General features: G+C 37.6%; 1 non-coding gene and 1 pseudogene across 1 annotated transcript; one reads left to right on the top strand and one right to left on the bottom strand.

The window, feature by feature from the left end:
- The window catches only part of LOC116133258, a 34,901-nt pseudogene extending 31,327 nt beyond the window's left edge, over positions 1 to 3,574 (bottom strand).
- LOC116133262 lies at positions 2,640 to 2,745 on the top strand. The gene has a single exon (XR_004128517.1). It is a non-coding gene; the product is annotated as a small nucleolar RNA R71 (small nucleolar RNA).
- Positions 3,575 to 12,125: the final 8,551 nt, after the last annotated feature.

The raw sequence follows: 12,125 nt of genomic DNA, 5'->3' as shown, positions 1-12,125 counted from the left end.
ATCCTTAGCAAAAATCACAAAGAGGGTTAGAGATTTAGAGAATACTGTATGAATCTACTCCATATAAAATCTCGCATGCCCAAGGAAACTTCTGAAAGCCTTCACTGAATTTAGAGGTGGTAGTTCTCAATGACTTAATTTTGCGCGATCCACCTCAATTCCATTCGCAGATATCCGATGACTACCACCAATCCCATCACGTACCATGAAATGGAACTTTCCCAATATAGCACAAGTTAGTGTAAACAATCTCTGTAAAACATTAGATAAGTTAGTAAAACAATCATCAAAAAAAATCTCCAAAAAGCAGGTGTTGGAATCAAACTCGTGTTATCATACTAGACCACTATCATTCCTCCTTCTTTGGCCTACTTGGACTAGAATCACCCATGCACTATCCGAAATTGGATTTATGATTCATACACTAAAAGCTTCAACCCTCTTTTTTTGACCACTTCTTGCATGATGGATTCAATCTTGTCTTGGTTGGACAGTAGGCTTATAAATTTCCTCCATTAAGATCTTGTGCATGCAGATTGAAGGGTGATACCTTTTATATCCCCAATTGTCCATCCAATCTTCTTGTATTTTCTCATATGCGTAGCAACTTGTCTTCCTCTACAACACTCAAAGAAGCATTAATAATGACTAGAAAAAATTCCCTCTTCTAAAAATGCATACCTTAAATGAGATGGTAGTTGCTTGAGCTCAAGTGTAGGTGCCTTTGTGATTGTAAAGTTGACTGAGACACCACACTCCAATTTCTCTGATCGAATTAGCTTTCGGACGAACCAAGGGTGGTAAAGCATTAAGTATCTTAACACTCTCTCATCTCTTCACTATCAACTTCATCCTCCTGATCTCTAGAATTCATCAAACAATTCTCTAAAGGTAAGATGGGGTAGCTCTCTTCAAAATTCTGCTCCACTATGGTATCAAGAACATCAATCTTAAAGCATGAGTCTAGTTCAGATGGACGCTTCATGGATTCAAAAACATCAAATTCTACTTGTTATCCTTTACCCTTAAGATTAATTTCCCTTGGTGGACATCTATCAATGTTCTACCGTGGCTAGAAAAGGTCGTCCTAAAATAAAGGTATCTCCTTATCTTCCTCCATGTCTAACACTATGAAATCTACTGGAAAATCAGTTTGTCTACCTTAATCAAGACGTCTTCTACCACCCCTCTAGGATATGTTATGATCTATCAGCTAATTGGAGAGACCGATGGTTGGCTTCACTTCTCCTAATCCAAGCTTCCTATAGATGGAAAACGGCATTAAGTTAATACTTGCCCCTAAATCACATAACACTTTATTAAAATAATAACTACCAATAATACAAGGGATAGTAAAACTCCTTGGATCTCATAGTTTAGGTGGTAGTTTCTTTTGAATCAGCGCACTGCATTCCTCTGTGAGCATAACTTTCTCGTGTTCCTCAAATTTTCTCTTGTGTGTGAGGATCTTCTTTAGAAACTTCGCATACTTCGGCATCTGTTCTAGCATATCAACAAAAGGGATATTAATATGTAAACTTCGAAACACGTCAATAAACTTACCGAATTGCTTATCAAGCTTCTGATTTTTCAACTGTTGTAGGTATGGAAGGGTTGCCTAGCTTGAAGGAGGTTTCTACTCAGATGCACGCTCGTCGCGGCCACTGGATGCATCGCCGCAGCGATTAGTCAAAACTTCTGACGCTTTCAGAGTAGGATCACGCTCTTCGCGGCCACCATCCTCATCGCCGCAACGATCGTCTTTGTTTCTGATGAAATTCTCTGTGTCATCACGCTCGCCGCGGCCACCATCCTTATCGCCGCAGCGATCGTCTTTCTGCTCATTCTTCAGGGTTTGTTCTTTCCTCAGTTTTTCACCCTCTGAATTTTCTAGACTTCTTCCACTCCTCAAGGTGATTGCATGCGCTTGTTCCTTGGGATTTTTCTCTGTATCGCTTGGCAAAACTCCTTGAACTCTTCCCGCTAATATGTTGTGAATTTGCCCAATTTGAGTCTTAAGATTCCTAATAGAAGCTGATTGATTTTGAACCAGGATGTCAGTCTTCTCAAACCTCTTGCTTGTCTCTTCAATGAACTTGGTCAACACATTCTCTAAATTAGATTTTGGCTCTTGAGGTTGAAAAACAGGAGCTTGTTTTTGCTCATTGTTGTTGCTCCATGAAAAGTTCGGGTGTTTCCTCCATGCTGGATTGTATGTATTGGAATATGGATTCTCTTGCCCCCTTTGGAAATTATTAACGTAATTGGCTTGTTCAGGTTAAGCAAACGAGTTCCCTTCTTAGCAGTCCTTCGATGAATGATTTCCTGCACAAAGGTCACATGTTAGAGAAGAAGATTCAATTGCATTTGTTTTCAACACATTACCTAATTGCTTCTGGATGTTCGAAAGTTGAGCAGCTATTGCAGTGTAACTGTCAACTTCATGCACTCCTGCTGATTTCCTTGTCAAAGTTCTCTCTGGAGTCCTCATATAATTATTGTTCGACATTACCTCAATCAGACTGTATGCTTCCTCTGGCATTTTATTGTTTAAGGCTCCCCCACTTGCAGCATCAATCATAGCTTGAATAGTTGGTAGCAACCCTTGGTAGAACGTTTGCACTTACGACCAAATTGGTATACCATGGTGAGGGCACCTTCGTAAGAGATCCTTATACCTTTCCCATGCTTCATACAATGACTCTGAATCTTGTTGGTAAAAGTTGGTAATGGATTAGTAAAGTTGACTGAGACACCACAAACTCCAATTTCTCTGATCGAATTAGCTTTCGGACGAACCAAGGGTGGTAAAGCATTTAAGTATCTTAAACACTCTCTCATCTCTTCACTATCAACTTCATCCTCCTGATCTCTAGAATTCATAAACAATCTTAAAGGTAAGATGGGGTAGCTCTCTTCAAAATTCTGCTCCACTATGGTATCAAGAACATCAACTTAAAGCATGAGTCTAGTTCAGATGGACGCTATGGATTCAAAAACATCAAATTCACTTGCTTATCCTTTACCCTTAAGATTAATTTCCCTTGGTGGACATCTATCAATGTTCTACCGTGGCTAGAAAAGGTCGTCCTAAAATTAAAGGTATCTCCTTATCTTCCCCATGTCTAACACTATGAAATCTACTGGGAAAATCAGTTTGTCTACCTTATCAAGACGTCTTCTACCACCCTCTAGGATAGATTGATCTATCAGTAATTGGAGAGACACTATGGTAAATGTTAGCCACTTGATTTTTCGTTCCTTTCTTGTCCTTAATCTCCAAGTCAAATTCCTGTAAAAGCAGTACCCATCGCAATAATCTTGGCTTGGAATCCCGTTTTGCTAGGAGGTACTTCAACGCAGCATGGTCTGTGTACACAATAACCTTGGTACCTAGCAAATAAGAATGAAATTTATCAATAGAAAATACTACTGCTAAAAATTCTTTCTCAGTAGTGGCATAGTTCAGCTGTGGTCCCATTAAAGTCTTACTTGCATAATAAATCTCATGCAAAACCTTACCTTTTCGTTGTCCTAAAACAGCCCCTAAAGCATAGTCACTCGCATCACACATGAGTTTAAAGGGTAGTTCCCAATTGGGCACAACAATAATAAGAGTAGAAATTAATTTTGCTTTTAAACTCTTAAATGCATCTAAACACTCTTGACTGAAATTAAAAGGAACATCCTTAGCTAATAAATCACAAAGAGGTTTAGAGATTTTAGAGAAATCCTGTATGAATCTCCTATAAAATCTCGCATGCCCAAGGAAACTTCTGACAGCCTTCACTGAATTTAGAGGTGGTAGTTTCTCAATGACTTCAATTTTTGCGCGATCCACCTCAATTCCATTCGCAGATATCAGATGACCTAACACAATCCCATCACGTACCATGAAATGGCACCTTTCCCAATATAGCACCAAGTTAGTGTAAACACATCTCTGTAAAACATTAGATAAGTTAGTTAAACAATCATCAAAAAAATCTCCAAAAACAAAAAAATCGTCCATGAAAACTTCAATGGACTTCTCAACCATATCAGAGAATATTGAGATCATGTAATGTTGAAAGGTTGCAAGAGCGTTACACAAGCCGAAAGGCATTCTTCGATAGGCGAATGTTCCGTAGGGGCACGTGAAAGTCGTTTTCTCTTGATCTTCTGGCACTACAGCAATTTGATTGTAGCCTAAATATCCATCCAGGAAATAATAGAACTCATGGCCAGCTAACCTCTCCAACATTTGATCGATGAATGGCAATGGAAAATGGTCCTTATGAGTCACGAAATTCAGTTTGCGATAGTCGATACATACTCTCCATCCCGTGACTGTTCGTGTTGGAATCAGCTCATTGTTATCATTACAGACCACTATCATTCCTCCCTTCTTTGGCCCTACTTGGACTAGACTCACCCATGCACTATCCGAAATTGGATTTATGATTCCTACATCTAAAAGCTTCAACCCCTCTTTTTTGACCACTTCTTGCATTGATGGATTCAATCTTGTCTATGGTTGGACAGTAGGCTTATAACTTTCCTCCATTAAGATCTTGTGCATGCAAATTGAAGGGTTGATACCTTTTATATCCCCAATTGTCCATCCAATATCCTTCTTGTATTTTCTCAATATGCGTAGCAACTTGTCTTCCTCTACAACACTCAAAGAAGCATTAATAATGACTAGAAAAAATTTACCCTCTTCTAAAAATGCATACCTTAAATGAGATGGTAGTTGCTTGAGCTCAAGTGTAGGTGCCTTTGTGATTAGTAAAGTTGACTGAGACACCACAACTCCAATTTCTCTGATCGAATTAGCTTTCGGACGAACCAAGGGTGGTAAAGCATTTAAGTATCTTAAACATCTCTCATCTCTTCACTATCAACTTCATCCTCTGATCTCTAGAATTCATCAACAATTCTCTAAAGGTAAGATGGGGTAGCTCTCTTCAAAATTCTGCTCCACTATGGTATCAAGAACATCAATCTTAAAGCATGAGTCTAGTTCAGATGGACGCTTCATGGATTCAAAAACATCAAATTCTACTTGCTTATCCTTTACCCTTAAGATTAATTTCCCTTGGTGGACATCTATCAATGTTCTACCGTGGCTAGAAAAGGTCGTCCTAAAATTAAAGGTATCTCCTTATTTCCTCATGTCTAACACTATGAAATCTACTGGGAAAATCAGTTTGTCTACCTTAATCAAGACGTCTTCTACCACCCTCTAGGATATGTTATTGATCTATCAGCTAATTGGAGAGACACGATGGTTGGCTTCACTTTTCTAATCCAAGCTTCCTATAGATGGAAAACGGCATTAAGTTAATACTTGCTCTAAATCACATAACACTTTATTAAAATAATAACTACCAATAATCAAGGGATAGTAAAACTCCTTGGATCTCGTAGTTTAGGTGGTAGTTTCTTTTGAATCAGCTCGTTGCATTCCTCTGTGAGCATAACTTTCTCGTGTTCCTCAAATTTTCTCTTGTGTGTGAGGATCTTCTTCAGAAACTTCGCATACTTCGGCATCGTTCTAGCATATCAAAAAAGGGATATTAATATGGAAACTTTGAAACACGTCAATAAACTTACCGAATTGCTATCAAGCTTCTGATTTTTCAACCGTTGTAGGTATGGAAGGGTTGCCTAGCTTGAAGGAGGTTTATGCTCAGATGCACGCTCGCCGCGGCCACTGGATGCATCGCCGCAGCGATTAGTCAAAACTTCTGATGCTTTCAGAGTAGGATCACGCTCTTCGCGGCCACCATCCTCATCGCCGCAACGATCGTCTTGTTTCTGATGAAATTCTCCATGTCATCACGCTCGCCGCGGCCACCATCCTCATCGCCGCAGCGATTGTCTTTCTGCCATTCTTCAGGGTTTGTTCTTTCCTCAGTTTTTCACCTCTGAATTTTCCAGACTTCTTCCACTCTTCAAGGTGATTGCATGCGCTTGTTCCTTGGGATTTTTCTCTGTATCGCTTGGCAAAACTCCTTGAACTCTTCCCGCTAATATGTTGTGAATTTGCCCAATTTGAGTCTTAAGATTCCTAATAGAGGTGATTGATTTGAACCAGGATGTCAGTCTTCTCAAACCTCTTGCGTCTCTTCAATGAACTTGGTCAACACATTCTCTAAATTAGATTTTGGCTCTTGAGGTTGAAAAACAGGAGCTTGTTGTTGCTCATTGTTGTTGCTCCATGAAAAGTTCGGGTGTTTCCTCATGCTGGATTGTATGTATTGGAATAGGATTCTCTTGCCCCTTTGGAAAATATTGACGTAATTGGCTTGTTCAGGTTAAGCAAACGAGTTCCCTTCTTGGCAGTCCTTGATGAATGATTTCCTGCACAAAGGTCACATGTTAGAGAAGAATATTCAATTGCATTTGTTTTCAACACATTACCTAATTGCTTCTAGATGTTCGAAAGTTGAGCGGCTATGTTGTAGTGTACTGAACTTCATGCACTCCCGCGATTTCCTTGTCAAAGTTCTCTTAGAGTCCTATATAATTATTGTTTGACATTACCTCAATCAGATTGTGATGCTCTCTGGCATTTTATTGTTTAAGGCTCCCTACTTGCAGCATCAATCATAGCTTGAATAGTTGGTAGCAACCTTAGTAGAACGTTTGCACTTGCGACCAGATTGGTATACCATGGTGAGGGCACCTCCGTAAGAGAATACCTTTCCCATGCTTATACAATGACTCTGAATCTTGTTGGTAAAAGTTGGTAATCTCACTCCTCAGTTTTGCAGACTTGGCAAATGGAAATATTTAGTGAAGAACGCTTGAGCCAACTCATTCCATGTCGTGATACTCCAGATGGCAGCAAAATCAACAAGCCTTAGCTTTATCTGAAGAAAGAATGGGAAAAGCCTTAGCCTGATTGCATCATTGGATACTCCATTATGCCTAAATGTGTCGCATAACTCCAAAAAATTGCGATATGCAGGTTAGGATCATCATTAGGTAACTAGCGAATTGGAACGACTGCTGAATCATTCCAATAACTACTGGCTTAATCTCAAAATTATTCACTTGAACGGGTGGTCTCTGATGCTAGAATAGCAACCATCAATAGTACGACTAGAGTAGTCCTTCAATGCTCTTTGAACCACTGCGCTCACCATTTGCATTTCCCCTAAAGTATCCTCAGTCTCATTCTCTTGATTTCCATATTGGGATTCACAATTCCTGTGTAGCCATGATTTTTCAGAGTCAGCTTGCCTCTTTTCTTTCCTCAATGTTCGCAGTTCTCTCGATCTCAAAATCTAGTGGATTAAGATTACCACGACCTCTTGCACGTAAACTCTCCAGATTCTAGCTGAAAACCACAAACAAACAAACAAAAATAAAAATTAATTAGTAAACAGAAATAAAACAAATCAAATTAGCAACTAAATATTTCGTATTGATATTGGTAAAAACAAATAGTGTCCCGGCAATGGCACCAAAAACTTGACAGGCTATTCGCAAGTGTATGAAATCGTGCAAGTAATAAAGCTCGAGTAAACGAGTGTCGATTCCTAAGAGAACTACCTACTAAATACCAAACTAGTCTGCCTGTTGCATTTGATAAAACAGAATTTTAGAAGACTTTAATGAAAAAGTAACAAACTAAAACTAAATAAATGCAGAATTTGTAAACACTTTGATGAAAAGATCAATATGACTAAACCTAGGGCATAGATTTCACACCAATTAATCCTATGTATTGACGATTATTACTAACCTAATTAAGCTATTCTAAAGGCCAAACTCCCTATTGTTCCCCTAATTTTCTCTGAACAATTAGTGAATTAACCCTTAAACAACAACCCAAAATATCTTAAGTGTGGATTTAGAAGCTAAGAGATCCTAAGTTCTAAGGAATTACCAGAGTCTCACAGATCGCGGTAACCTATTTCTAGGGTTCGCTCAATCCATGGTTTTATATCTAAGACAAATCGGGTTTCATCTCCGATCTCAACCCAACCCATGATATCATTCAACTCTCTGGCCTTGAGAATTGAAAGCATAACACACGATAATAAAACTTAGAATAATGCTCAATATAAAATCAACATAATAACGTCAAACACATATTCATAAATTGGGCTACATCTGTAGCCCTAGAAAAGAGAGTTAGTTCATAATGGAAATAATGAAAATCATCATTCTATTCAATAACATGAGTTCAGAAATAAAAAAATATAAACACTTCTCTAATCGTTGAACGAGAGCTTCAAGAATCCCGATCTCCAAACTAGTAGCCGTCCTCCTCTTTCTCCCTCTCAAAACTCTCTAACACTTTTAAAGACCCTTATTTATATCCTAGGGTTTTGATCTTACTTAGGAAAGAGTAAATTGCCTTAGCCTATTCAGATTCGGATTAGGATAATATGTTAACATAACCAGCCCGTGACACCATCGCCGCGGCGGTAAGAACTGTCGCTACGACAATCGTTCTTTCTATCCAAACCGTTTGTCATAATTTGGTAAATTCATCAACATGAACTTTGTAGCTCTCTGAATAAGCTTTCCAACGCCATCATAATCGTCAAATTCTGATTTCCACAGCTCAAGTTATGATAGAAACATCAAAGAATGCTCATCTTGAAGGATTTCCAGATTTTACGTTCTATCTTCGACGTGTCACAACTTTCTCGTTTCAACTCCGATTCTTGTACCGTTTGTTCCTACGCGTCATGAATTCCACCGACATCATTATTTTCCTTCAAATATCTGTTTAAACCTGAAAATACTCAAATACACCCATGATCCGTAAATGGTATTATGGAAAGAATTTATTCAAATACCACAATTTAAACACATTTTTCCGCAAATAATCCAATTAAATCACTAACAAAATATATACTTTCAAGCTCTTATCAATAAATCATAATGTCTTTAATAGAATTTAGAATTATATGTCTTATGCCTATTTATTCTACCAAATTAAAGATTCCTTCAAAACGCACAAAGCCCCTAGTCCCCACCACCAAACGCAATTTAGTCTTCACTACCCTTTACCCTTTTGCAATTTAATAAATAACAAAGCCCCTTTACCCTTTTGCAATATAGTCTTCACTACCCTATACCCTTTTGCAATTTACTCTTCATTGCCCTTTACCATTCAGTAATTTTAATTCCTCAACTCTGTTTAGTCTAAGGAGAACTAACATGATTATTAGACCCACCTTTGAAAAGATTCTTTAGAGATTTATAAACCTAAGTTAGTTGGAAAGAGATTTATGAACCATCAGATTTATAAATCTATTTCCAACTTTTTAGTCCAAGATTTCTCCCCCTAATATGCCAAATAATTTTATATTTTATTGTTATACTTTTCAAACTATCCTTTCGGACACTTTCCAAGAGCACCAGAAAACTTTCTTTTTCATTCTAAACATTATCATCCATGATATTACACTGTCATTTACCCTTTTGCCATTAGTTATTACACTGGGCTTTACCCTTTTGCCATTTTACATTACACTAGCCTTTACCCTTTTGCCATTTTACATTACACTACCTTTTACCCTTTTGCAATTTAAGCATCACTGCTCTTTACCCTTTTGCAATTTAATATATAACAAAGCCTCCAGTCCCCACCACCAAATGCAGAACCACAACCAAAAACAAATTTATAAATTGCCCTTCTACTATCTACTGTAAAACAAATTCCCACAAGTAGAAGTCCACAACCACAACCACAACCACAGTCCACAAACAAATTAACAAACTCCTTTGCAATTTCAATTTTGTCCCACAAGTCCACAACACAACCACAACCACAAACAATAACAATAACAAATTCAGTAAAGCAATTTAAACAAACAATGAAATAGACTGGCAATTTACACGACAGACTGCTCTTCATAGACAGTACACAAACATTAACAAGGAATCCAGGATACCATATCAAGGGCTCAACGATTCTTGTATGGGTTTCACAATAACACCATGACGGTCAACGACCACAACACGGCAGACTGCTCTTCCCTAAATTGTTTCACCGGAAAAGGCTCCGGTTACAGACAAAGAATTCACGAAAAACTAACTTAAAATTTCATTGACATCGTTCACAAAAATCAATCATAGATGGGTTTCACAAGCAACAACAACCGAAGAACAAAGCCAAAACAAACAACCTTACCTCGAGAAATCGACGGCCGAAGGCGTCGTAGATCCATTTCATGGCGAACAGAGAAATGCAAAGAAATGGCGACGAACAGAGAAATGCGACGAAAATCCAACGAATANATAATAAAACTTAGAATTAATGCTCAATATAAAATCAACATAATAACGTCAACACATATTCATAAATTGGGCTACATCTGTAGCCCTAGAAAAGAGAGTTAGTTCATAATGGAAATAATGAAAATCATCATTCTATTCAATAACATGAGTTCAGAAATAAAAAAATATAAACACTTCTCTAATCGTTGAACGAGAGCTTCAAGAATCCCGATCTCCAAACTAGTAGCCGTCCTCCTCTTTCTCCCTCTCAAAACTCTCTAACACTTTTTAAAGACCCTTATTTATATCCTAGGGTTTTGATCTTACTTAGGAAAAGAGTAAATTGCCTTAGCCTATTCAGATTCGGATTAGGATAATATGTTAACATAACCAGCCCGTGACCCATCGCCGCGGCGGTAAGAACTGTCGCTACGACAATCGTTCTTTCTATCCAAACCGTTTGTCATAATTTGGTAAATTCATCAACATGAACTTTGTAGCTCTCTGAATAAGCTTTCCAACGCCATCATAATCGTCAAATTCTGATTTCCACAGCTCAAGTTATGATAGAAACATCAAAGAATGCTCATCTTGAAGGATTTCCAGATTTTACGTTCTATCTTCGACGTGTCACAACTTTCTCGTTTCAACTCCGATTCTTGTACCGTTTGTTCCTACGCGTCATGAATTCCACCGACATCATTATTTTCCCTTCAAATATCTGTTTAAACCTGAAAATACTCAAAATACACCCATGATCCCGTAAATGGTAATTATGAAAGAATTTATTCAAATACCACAATTTAAACACATTTTTCCGCAAATAATCCAATTAAATCACTAACAAAATATATACTTTCAAGCTCTTATCAATAAATCATAATGTCTTTAATAGAATTTAGAATTATATGTCTTATGCCTATTTATTCTACCAAATTAAAGATTCCTTCAAAACGCACAAAGCCCCTAGTCCCCACCACCAAACGCAATTTAGTCTTCACTACCCTTTACCCTTTTGAAATTTAATAAATAACAAAGCCCCTTTACCCTTTTGCAATATAGTCTTCACTACCCTATACCCTTTTGCAATTTACTCTTCATTGCCCTTTACCATTCAGTAATTTTAATTCCTCAACTCTGTTTAGTCTAAGGAGAACTAACATGATTAATAGACCCACCTTTGAAAAGATTCTTTAGAGATTTATAAACCTAAGTTAGTTGGAAAGAGATTTATGAACCATCAGATTTATAAATCTATTTCCAACTTTTTAGTCCAAGATTTCTCCCCCTAATATGCCAAATAATTTTATATTTTATTGTTATACTTTTCAAACTATCCTTTCGGACACTTTCCAAGAGCACCAGAAAACTTTCTTTTTCATTCTAAACATTATCATCCATGATATTACACTGTCATTTACCCTTTTGCCATTAGTTATTACACTGGGCTTTACCCTTTTGCCATTTTACATTACACTAGCCTTTACCCTTTTGCCATTTTACATTACACTACCTTTTACCCTTTTGCAATTTAAGCATCACTGCTCTTTACCCTTTTGCAATTTAATATATAACAAAGCCTCCAGTCCCCACCACCAAATGCAGAACCACAACCAAAAACAAATTTATAAATTGCCCTTCTACTATCTACTGTAAAACAAATTCCCACAAGTAGAAGTCCACAACCACAACCACAACCACAGTCCACAAACAAATTAACAAACTCCTTTGCAATTTCAATTTTGTCCCACAAGTCCACAACACAACCACAACCACAAACAATAACAATAACAAATTCAGTAAAGCAATTTAAACAAACAATGAAACAGACTGGCAATTTACACGGCAGACTGCTCTTCATAGACAGTACACAAACATTAACCAAGAATCCAGGA

Source organism: Pistacia vera, unplaced genomic scaffold (genome assembly GCF_008641045.1).
Source record: "Pistacia vera cultivar Batoury unplaced genomic scaffold, PisVer_v2 Contig267, whole genome shotgun sequence".
NCBI lineage: Eukaryota > Viridiplantae > Streptophyta > Magnoliopsida > Sapindales > Anacardiaceae > Pistacia > Pistacia vera.
The sequence above is the reverse complement of the archived record's forward strand: the minus strand, read 5'-3'. Positions and strand labels throughout refer to the sequence as shown.